This window comes from Periophthalmus magnuspinnatus, chromosome 18, assembly GCF_009829125.3.
Source record: "Periophthalmus magnuspinnatus isolate fPerMag1 chromosome 18, fPerMag1.2.pri, whole genome shotgun sequence".
Lineage (NCBI taxonomy): Eukaryota > Metazoa > Chordata > Actinopteri > Gobiiformes > Gobiidae > Periophthalmus > Periophthalmus magnuspinnatus.
In genome coordinates this window covers 14585156-14596370 of record NC_047143.1, presented here as the reverse complement: position 1 = coordinate 14596370, position 11215 = coordinate 14585156, and the positions used below count along the sequence as shown (strand labels likewise).

At 38.6% G+C, this 11215-nt stretch overlaps 1 pseudogene; it reads left to right on the top strand.

Annotated features, from left to right (window-relative positions):
* The first annotated feature begins 1214 nt into the window (after window positions 1–1214).
* Window positions 1215–10106, top strand: LOC129457075 (uncharacterized; annotated as a pseudogene).
* Window positions 10107–11215: the final 1109 nt, after the last annotated feature.

Sequence of the window (11215 nt, the reverse complement as noted above, 5' to 3'; positions counted from 1 at the left end):
ACTATTCATATGTAATCAGAGTCATTACAGCTGAGAGTTTGGGCCCAACAGCCATCAGCAGAGAACACAATAACACATTAGTCTTGTTTCCATGTGAATACAGGTCAAGATGTATGTAGCAAGCTCATCTCCAAAGAGGCTGAAACTGAATTTGATTTCAATACTTACATTAGAGTCTATTCCTAATTACAGTTTTGTAATTTACTGTAAATTTGTGGTTACTATTTAATCAGTTTATTAAAGGTAAGGTAACATAAAGTTGCATTGTGTGGAACGGTGGTGTTCATGTAAACCTGATCCTATTATTTTATGTGTAGTATATAGTATGTCCATTTTATATCATTATTTATGAACGTTGATATTGTGAGAGCAGTAGTGTTTGAACAGAGATAAACACTGTGTTTGTAGCACGAGGAGTTCAGAAATGAAGGGAAAACACATGTATCTTGCTTAAATATGTTGGTGTTGTCATGGTGTTTATCTTAATAATATTAGTTATTATAAGTTTGGATTTCTGTTGTTTTATAAGCTTATGAGACAAGCATTTGTTCTTTTGAAAATGGGGCTGGGTTATGCTCCAGGGGAAGGGGGCAGAGTTGTCTGCAAGGGGTGTGGCCACACCTGGGAAGACCAGGTTAAAAGACAGACATTCGAAAGAGCTCGTGTCTTTGATTGGCAAGCCATTCAGAAGACTCCCATTCTGCGAGGAAGTTTACTTTTTCTCAGTTTGGATACTTTCCCACTCTACGAGGAAGATTACTTTCTTTTAGTGTGGACCATTCACTTTTACTTTTTACTTTTATATTTTTTGCGACGACTACTATCAAGTCACAGCTTCTTTTGACTGCATCAAGGTATGTGTACTATTTTGAATTATATATAGTTACAATGTCTTTTTTATGTCTAAACTGTGTTACCTTTTTAATGGTCTACTATTATTACTGTCAGTCTACTTTAATACTTGAAAAAGAAGCATAGTTATGTTTTTGGGAAAGTGTATCTGATCTCATCAGAGCCAAATAAACAACATGATGTTTCTTGGACAAATTACTAACCTCCTAGGTGTTTAGAGTTTGTCTTGACATTATAATGTTGATTACGTACTAATTTTGTATTTTCAACCATTTAAAATGTTTTATTTTTGTTTGTTGTTTCAGGTGTTTTGAACAGGTGCTCTTCAGGTGTTCTGTTCTAAACACTGCCAGAGTTTCGTGATGTCTCCTATGTTTGGTATGGCTTTATTTTGTATTATATTATTACTGGTTGTGTTGTGTATGTGAGCAGTTTAATTACAAGTTGTAGAGATGAAATTAAGAATACAATGTTTTTGTACAGTGGGGATTGGGACTGGTTGGCGTCCTGCCGTGCGCCACTGGACACGCTCTTCTATCACCGGGAAACAGCTGAGAGTCTGCATCCCACCTGAATCCCCCAACAAGGAGGTATGTCCAATTTATTTTAAAAGTTTATAGTGTGTAGACACAGTGATGTGACATTTTTAAGAGGTTATTTTAGTCTGTCAGCCAGGTGTGTAAATGCAGTGCTGCCAGCCTATTCATATTAATTGTGCACATTAACCATGACTCAACAGCCACTATCATCTCCATTAACATATGAACTGGCATCAGCTGAGATGAGAAATGTTGTTTTGGGAGTTGTTAAAAAAGAAAACATGGTTGTATTTCACACTGTAGCAGCAGATGCAAACACATTGTACATTTACTGGTGTAAAAGTAATCATGGATAGATTATTAGTAAACTGTTAACTAAAATTAAAAAGAAATTGGGTTAATATTACACACTTCAGTGTTTAATAAATGCTGTTCTTGTTTTCCAGTTGGTCTTGGTGATCGGGGATTCACATCTCAGATCCTTCGTGGAGAGAGATGTGGACATCAGAGCAGATGGCCCATACTCCTTTGGGTACATTTGCTCCCCTGGTGCTACAGCTGACACCCTGGAGACTGACGTACGCCATTCCACTGTCGAACAACGCGTGTCAAAATGTGTGGTGCTGGCTACGGGCAACGACTCTTCCACCAGGGGCCAGACAGTGGAGCGGGCACAGAAGAACTTCCAGAGTCTTCTGTCTACAGTAAAACGTCTTTGCCCAAAGGTATGCACTCCCAACTGTGTCATATTTGTTACCACCAAAACACACTGTAACCTCAAATAGTTTGTGAGCTAAATTTTTGTATTTTTTTAGACATGTGTGGTGGACTTCCCGGCTCGTCATGTGGTCAGTGTGGCCAAGCAGAACCAGTTTCGTGAAGCATACCAGGCAGCAGCAGAGGCAGAAGGTAAGACAAAGTACATGTGCTTGAGTAAAAGTCAAATAGGGTATAGAGATATATAGAGTATATATAGAGAAGAGTATATTTTAAATTGTATTATGTGTTTTTGTAGGGCTGCAGTATGTCTTCTGTGTGGACAGCTTCCCTATGAAGAACTTGCGTCTCTGGGCTAAGGATGGTGTAAGTAATACAAATACTGTTTGTGTGTTGACATAATGTGTATGTGTGACATAGCAGTGTAATAATTCATGTTATTGTCTTTATGCAGATCCACCTCAGTGTACCTGAAGGCATGCGAGTCTTGTCTGACTTGATCTGTAAGGCCATCAGGGAGCTGTCTGAGAGCACCGTGGATTCTGCCCACCCAAGCCCGAAGACACCTGCCGCCCCGTGTGTGAAGCCCCTGCCGAAGACCCCAGATGTGGTTGTGACCTGTCCCACATCCAGAGCAGTCCGAGTCCCATCTACCACTCCACAGACGGACTCTGAGCGCTGGGAATTTGGAAAGGTAGAGAAAGTGTACAATAGAAAATATATGCTCTGTTATATGTGCCGTGGCCAAATTTCTTATGTGAAAGTGCTAACTGACTTTATATTTTCAGAAGAGTCTACAGTTGACTGCCACCACAAGAAATGTTTCCCTGCGACAGGTGAGTAAATGTTAACATTATTTTTCAATTCATCAATCAATGTTAGGTCTAAAAATCCTCACTGAAACCATATTTTTCAGGTCACTGGTCTGTGTGCTATTCCCGTGTCTGCTGGCCGCTTTGATGTTTTGTCTGCACCGCAGAAGACTCCTGCAACCTCAAAGAACCCAACTACCCTGGCAACGAAGAAGGTAAAACAAATGGGCAAATGTATTGATTTGTGAATGTAAAACATAAAACTGTTGTTTAAATATAGTTTTTGTTTGTGAATCTAAAACATAAAAATGTTGTTTAAATATAGTTTTTGTTTGTTGATCTAAAACATAAATGTGTTATTTCAATATAGGTGAGTCAAGCAAGGACTGCCGTGCCAAGTAGAAGTCAGCCAAAGAGACAGGTATATCACAAGATCATGTTTATATGTGCTTTTGAAAATGAAATTGAAAACTGTTTGACAATAACTACCAAAATCTATGTTTTTAGATGAGAGTTGGGGAAGCAGCGAGCTCAAGATCAAGCTGGCAACCTCGAGTTGTGCTGAAAAAGGTTTGATGAAAATATTTACTTCATATTTGGATAGAAAATACATAATACAAGATTGGATTTGTCTAATTGGTATTTGGTTCTTTTTTAGCTGGAGACAACTGTGGCAGAGGCGCCAGTCAGACCTGCTATCGACACAGCACCGACTGAAGATCAGCAGGTATATATCATTAGATTATTATTATATTATATATAATAGATTATCATTATCAGTGGAAGTATTATGTAATTACACCATGTTCATAACAATATCTATTGTGTGTGTGCAGGAGGAGCCTGATGTGAAGAGACCCAGGAGGACCTCTAGTCCTGTTCACAGAGAAGCAGATATGCAGGTGTGTTAATAAAGTGCTAATAATAAAAGAAAATAACATAATAGTGATTAAACATTGTGGTATGTAATCTATATGCATGCTGTGTTTCTGAGTGTGAATGTGTGCTGCTGAGCGTGTATGTCTATGTCTATGCGTGTATGTGTATGTATGAGCGTCTTTTTAATAGGAAACTGTTTCTAATGAAGAAGGTCTGCTGTGGAAAGCAAGTCCCTGTTTCCAGACTGCAGCGGCCGTCACCCGAAGAGTGCAATGCAAAAGTGGCCAAGAAGGATTCCTGCCATGAAAAACAAGCATCTGTTCAACTACAGCCTCTGCAGCATGAAGACAGCAAAGCTCCTCAGTTTGACAATATTGTTGGGTCATTTCATCAAGGACACACAATATTTCATCCACAAAGTAGAGGAAAGCAGTGCACGGCCATTGCTTTGGCTGCAATTGTTAAACACACACACCTGCGGGAGGTGCATGAATGGTCTCAGAAAGATCTAAACATGGTTTTACTGGAAGGTGATCGTCTGTACATAAGGAAGAAGCATTGTATTCCTGGGGATCAGTGTTATTTGGGAGCTTTTGATTTTAAAGACGATGAGAAACTGTTTGGCAAGATGTTTTGTTTGGAAATGGTCACTGTTATTGGACGCCTGCTTTCAGTCACCAACCCTGTGGAAAAAGTATGTTTTGTCACTTTGAAGACAGCTCTGGAAGAACATCTTGCTACTGACAACGCTTGTCTCTTCACTATGTCAGCCACTACATATGCTATTATCGCTAAAAATGGCATGTATGCTATTGTGGACTCCCATGCACGCAGTAAATCTGGGATGGTAGATGGCAATGGTTCAAGTGTTGTTGTGTTTTTCAAGAGCATCAGTGAAGTTTATGACCACATAATCCAACTTCGTGCAGGATTCATTGAGCCAAATGTTCAGTTTGAGCTCAATAGCGTGGCAGTGACTTTGAAAGACTGTGACTGTGATGGTGTGACTGCTGAGCCTACTCTGGGCTGTCCTGAACCTCATGCTGTGACTGAACTTAAAAGTAACCCCAATTCCTGTGTTACTGAAAGTACTGCTGCAACTGACACGGCTGATTTGAAAGCTTCTGATCCTGGGTTCAAGACAAAGAAAAATTTACCAGAAATAGGACACAAATGTGGCAGAACACTAATGAAATCTCCATTGCACAAAAAGCGATCCAGGGTTGACACAGAGTTAAAAAGTGGATCTCCAATTGTCAAGAAAGCCAAACTGCATGATGCAAATGACATTACAATCGTTGGTCATGAGGAAAATGCTTTGCAGTTTAATCCTCTTTCTGAAAAAGTATGCAAGGCAATTTGCAAATTTCTTAATGTTGAATTTGAAAATTGCAATGTTAAAGAGTCCTTATGCGCTGGTGATGCTGGGGTGCCGTTGTTGCCGATGGTAACTGTTTCTTCCGTGCCATTTCTCAAGCCATAAGTGGGACACAGAAACACCATAGAAGAAAAAAAAATATCACTGCCTTTTGAATCAAGAACATCAGCATTTGACTGTGGCAGAGTACATTGAACTGCAAAAGATGTCTTATGTAAACACCTGGGCAACACAAGCTGAAATTCAAGCCACAGCTGATTGCATTGGAGTTGATATTTATACCTTCTATCAAGGCAAATGGTTAAGATTTAAAAACAGTGAAAAACAACAGTCTGCTGAAGGCATCTACCTACAGAATCACGGAGCTCATTATGAACATGTTGTCTGTGTCAAACAAGGTCAACAAAATGACTGTTATAAACTGTGTACGTTTGGTGAGCCCCAGGGACACGTCACAAGATCAGCACATGCAACGAATTTCTTCAGTTCAATTCCTCTTGATGAAAATACTATTGACAGATCACATGAGAACAAAAACATCATTTTGTCAAAGTATTCAAGGAAAAAGAAGGCACAGAAGAAGAGAGAATATGAAAATGTGAAATATCATGAAGAGGAGGGATATCGATTGAAAGAAAGAGGAAGGAGTATTGGAAAATATAAAACTGATCTGCAACATAAAGAATGTGTTAAAGCATACAGTGTGGAAAAATACAAAACTGACCTGGAACATAAAGAGAAATTGAAAGCACTGAGTGTGGAAAAGTATAAAACCGACCAGGAACATAAAGAGAAGTTGAAAGCACTGAGTGTGAAAAAGTACAAAACTGAACAGGAACATAAAGAGAAATTGAAAGCACTGAGTGTGGAAAAGTACAGAACCGACCTGGAACATAAAGACAAGTTAAAAGCACTGAGTGTGGAGAAATACAAATCCGACCTGCAACATAAAGAGAAGCTGAAAGCATATAGTTGTGAAAAATACAGAAGTGATTTGATACACCAAAATAAAGTTAAAGCTGAAAGTGTCCGGAACTATAAAGCAAACCCTGATCTTTGACAAAAATTAAAATCAATAAATAAAGCCAAATACCACAAAGACAGTACTTTCAGACGTAAAGTCCTGGATAAAAAACAATTCAAAAGAAATCAAGAAAAAGTGCTGGCTGATCAGATGAATGTTGTAATGAATGTTTTTTTAAAGCCAACGATGGACCTGAATTTATTTGCTGTGTATGTTTCCGATCCATGTTTAAAGCAGCAGTAGTTCCATACAAACAAAAGAACTACAAAAACAAAGCAGCTCAAGTAACGGCGGAAACATGTGTCTCAGATGAGTATTTGCATGAATGTACCTCTGACTGCAATGCACCATGTCCATTACAAGAATCAAGAGGTGAGCTTTGGATGTGCAAGGTTTGTCATTCAAAGATCCGAAGAGGTGTAACCCCAGCAGAATGGTGGGGAAACAATTTACAACTGGATTCAATTCCTCTTGAGTTGGCTTGTTTGAATCATCTTGAAAAACATTTGATTGCTTTAAACATTCCATTTATGAAAGTATTAGCTTTACCAAAGGGTGGTCAAAATGGATGCCACGGACCAATTTTTTGCGTCCCTTCTTCAGTAAATCATACTTGTTCTGTTTTGCCTCGGTCAAATCTGGAAGGTTGTCTGTTACGTGTTAAATTAAAGCGCAAGCTATCTTACAAAGGACATTATGAATATCACTTTGTCAACACAAATCACCTGAAAGAAGCACTTAAATATTTAAAGGAAAACAATCAATATTATCAAGACATAGAAATAAATGAAGAATGGGTGAATGAGTTTGCTAAAGAAGAAGAAAACCAAGCACAAGACGACTCTAATGGTAATGCACAAAACAGTTCCCCTGAGGATGCACAAGACAAAACTCAACATGAAGAAGAAATACATGCAGAAGAAGTCTCAAACAATAATAATTCAAAACAACCTGAGTCTCCTGATGAAGAAGATGAAACTCTACATGACCGGCAAAACCATTGTATTTATCAAGATTCTTGTTCCATGCCTGTTGATCTTGGTCAAGAAACTCTTGATCAGGGTTTTGAAGATATAATTAATCTGGCACCTGCTGAAGGAAACAATCTTGTGCGTATTTTGTCAGATAAAGATAATGAAGCAAAATCCTTTCCATATCTTTTTCCATCAGGGAATAATACTTATCATACGCCCAGACAGCACTACTTGACATTGGCACGATATTTTAATAACAGAATATTGCACGCTGATGGAAGGTTTGCAAAGTGCGTTGAATACATTTTTTTTGCACAATACATGTCAGAAGTTCAGCAAGTCATTCAGAAAGTGTCAATAGCATCACGCAAAGGACACACAAACCCTGCAGGCCAAAAAGACAACGCTCCACAAAACATTGAGTCTTTGCAGGACATCATTAAGACTGATGAAGGATATCATTTTCTAAGGCCAATAAGAGGTACTCCAAGCTTCTGGCAGGGTGCACAAAAAGATTCACTTGCCATGGTGCGGAATCTGGGAAAACCTACTTTTTTTTGCAGTTTTTCGTCTGCAGACTTGCGCTGGGGAGAGCTTTTAAATTCAATTTTGAAGCAAGAGGGGAGAACTGAAACTTCTGAGAGTTTGGAGTATGCTGAAAGGTGTGAACTGTTGCGTAATCGCCCTGTCACTGCAGCACGCATGTTTGACTACAGGTGGCATCTCTTGTTGAATTACGTGTTACTATCTCCATTAAATCCAATTGGAAAAATTAAAGATTACTTTTATCGTGTAGAATTTCAGCAACGTGGATCACCCCATGTACACGCTTTATTTTGGATTGAGGATGCTCCTGAGATTGGAAAAAACACAGATGAAGAAGTGATGCAATTCATCGACAAGTACATAACATGTGAAATACCGACACAAGATCAGCAATTAGCTGAAACTGTTACCTCCGTGCAGCAACATTCTCAACGGCATTCGAAAACATGTAAGAAAAAGAATACAGCCTGCCGGTTCAATTTCCCACACCCTGTATCTGAACGTACTTTCATCACCAAAAAACAGAAAATACCAAAGTGCCCAAAGTGCCAAGGTGACACTGCAACCAACAGCCAAGAACAAAATAAAAACACTGTGGAATGCATATGCTCTCAGAATGAACAGAACTTTATGAAAGAAGAGGATGCAATGAAAATACTGACAACTGTTAAAAAAGCACTTCTGGATAAAGACAATCCCATTACGAGTATCCAGCAACTGTTTCAAAATGTTGGCATTACACAGGAAGTATGGGAAAAAGCACTTAAATGTGTTGAAAAATGCATGCAAATTGTCCTGCAAAGAGATGTCAATTAAATTTGGATTAATCCATATAATGCACTTTTGTTGAAATGTTGGAATGCCAACATGGACATCCAATATGTGGTTGATGTATATGCTTGTATCGTTTATATTATCAGCTATATGTCCAAATCTGAGAGAGAGATGGGGCTGTTGTTGAAACAAACACACCAAGAGGCAACAAAACAGGGAAATCCTGATGCCAAAGAAGCTATGAAGAAGATTGGTCAAGCCTACCTCCATAACCGTGATGTGTCTGCACAAGAAGCTGTGTACAGAATCACTCAAATGCACCTCAAAGAATGTTCAAGGAAAGTTGTGTTTATCCCCACAGGTGACACAATTTTCAAACTCACCAAACCACTAAATGAACTGAAAAAGTCAGGAAACAATGACATTTGGATGACTGGATTTGTGGATCGATATAAGAACAGACCACAGAATGACACTTTTGATGATATGTGTATAGCCACATTTGCTTCAGAGTATCGTGTGTTAAGTACATCAGAAAAAAAATCCAAAAATGTGATTAAGTTACAGAATTCATGTGGATATATTTCAAAACGATTCAGAACCAAACCTGCTGTTGTGCGCTATGCACGGTTTTCGGAAACAAAGAATCCTGAGCTATATTACAAAAGCCTGTTACAGCTGTTTTTTCCTTATCGTCATGAACGACCTCAAACCTTCATCATTTCATTCTTTTGAACAGTTCTACAAAGAGGGCACAGTGCAGCTTGGCAACCAGACCGTTTCAGTGATGTCAATTGTGAACTCAAATAATCTCACTATGACATTGAAACTGAAGATTTGGAAGAGATAAAAAATAACCTGGACTCTATTGGAATATTAGAGGATGCTTGGGCCATGCTTTGTCCTGAGCAAGAAGCAGAACGTTTGGAAGCCACTGATGAACTTGCACAGAGTAAACTGGATGATGAAGACCCCTTGCCCCATATTCCCGATTTAGGGATAGCTAACAAAGAAACTGCTCATTTAGAAAAACAACACTATGCGATGACTCGAGCTGAAGGTTTGGATTTAATTCGATCTTTAAATGACATCCAGCTGTCTATTTTTTTCAAAATACAAAAGTGGTGCATACAAAAAGTCAATGGAAATGATCCAGAACCTTTACATGTGTTCATCACTGGTGGCGCTGGCACAGGGAAAAGCCACTTGATTCGGGCCATTCAGTATGAAGCCAATCGTCTATTTGCTCCAATGCGACGCCACCCAGACAACATGAGTGTTTTAATAACAGCACCCACTGGGATGGCAGCATACAATCTAAATGCATCTACAATTCACAGTGCATTTAGCATTGGAACAGATGTGACTCTTCCCTACATACCATTAGGTGAAGAAAAACTCAATTCTCTCCGTGCCAAAGATATTGACCTCAAGTTAGTAATCATTGATGAAATATCAATGGTTTCTCATAAACTGCTCACATATATACATGGACGGCTGAGGCAAATCAAGCAAAGAGGTGATGTTTCCCCTTTTGGAAATGTCAGCCGTATAGCAGTTGGTGATTTCTATCAGTTACCACCAGTTATGGCAAAATCAGCGTCTGAGTAATACTACTCCATTCATTCCAATGGGAGCATTTATGACATTGTCACGCCTGCACGGTTGGAAATAAAGGTATGTCTTCATTGGCTTTTTTGTTCAGTATGATGAGAGGAATATGTGTACCAAATTTTCAATGATCTATGACAAAGTAATTATTTTTACTTTGAAAATAGAGGTATATTCTAATTGGCATATTTGTTCAGTATGTCAATAGGGATGTCCATGCCAAATTTCAAATGTTTATGTCAAAGTAATTTTTTTGGTCAAGTTCAAAGGGGCGCTGTGGAGCAATATAATCTCCGACCTGTGTAAATTGTATATCTATGCGTTCAGATCAACATTTTGAAAGAAAAAGTATATTCCTGCCGGGACATAGGACACTAAATGTGTGAGTTACACGCATTTAAAAACTTTTAAAAATGTCTTTTTTCTTTGCAGGCTGGCCACACCCACATTTTATAACTTCTAAAAGAGTAGTTTATAATCCCACATGGGTTTACTTCATTTTGAACAATTTGCATGTTTCTTAAATGAAAATCCGAGGTGCAAAAAATTCAAATGTGAGAGGTAAAATTTTGAAAAAATGGGGTTCCGCCCACAATGGCCGACTTCCTGTTGGGTTTAGAGTGGGGTCATAATAGAATTTTTTACTTGTCTTGACATATTCTATGTTTGTCCCAAATTTCATTTGTACGATGAAAAAGGTCTCTCATTGCCGCAATGTATTTCAAATTTTGAGGTGGTGCTATTGAGTCATTTTGAACATCAAAATAATACATTTTTAACCAACCTTGAATTTTGAGTCCAATAAAATTGACTTTTCGTTAACGTTCAGGGGGTCAAAAGTGGCTTCAAAGCAGCCACCAAAATAATAATAATAAGAAGAAGAATGGAAACGCATTTTCCACCCATTATTTTTCTCCTAAACCATAACAGCTACAGTCATGTGACTTTCTCACATTTTTCCCCATCACTGTAGCTGATATGGTTTAGGAGAAAAACAATGGGTGGAAAAAAAATTTCCATTATTAGGCCCGAGCCTGGGACTCCGTCCCGGCGAGGGACTCATTAAAACCGCGTCCGAAACCCGGAAAATGGCAAAAATCAAGTAGTAA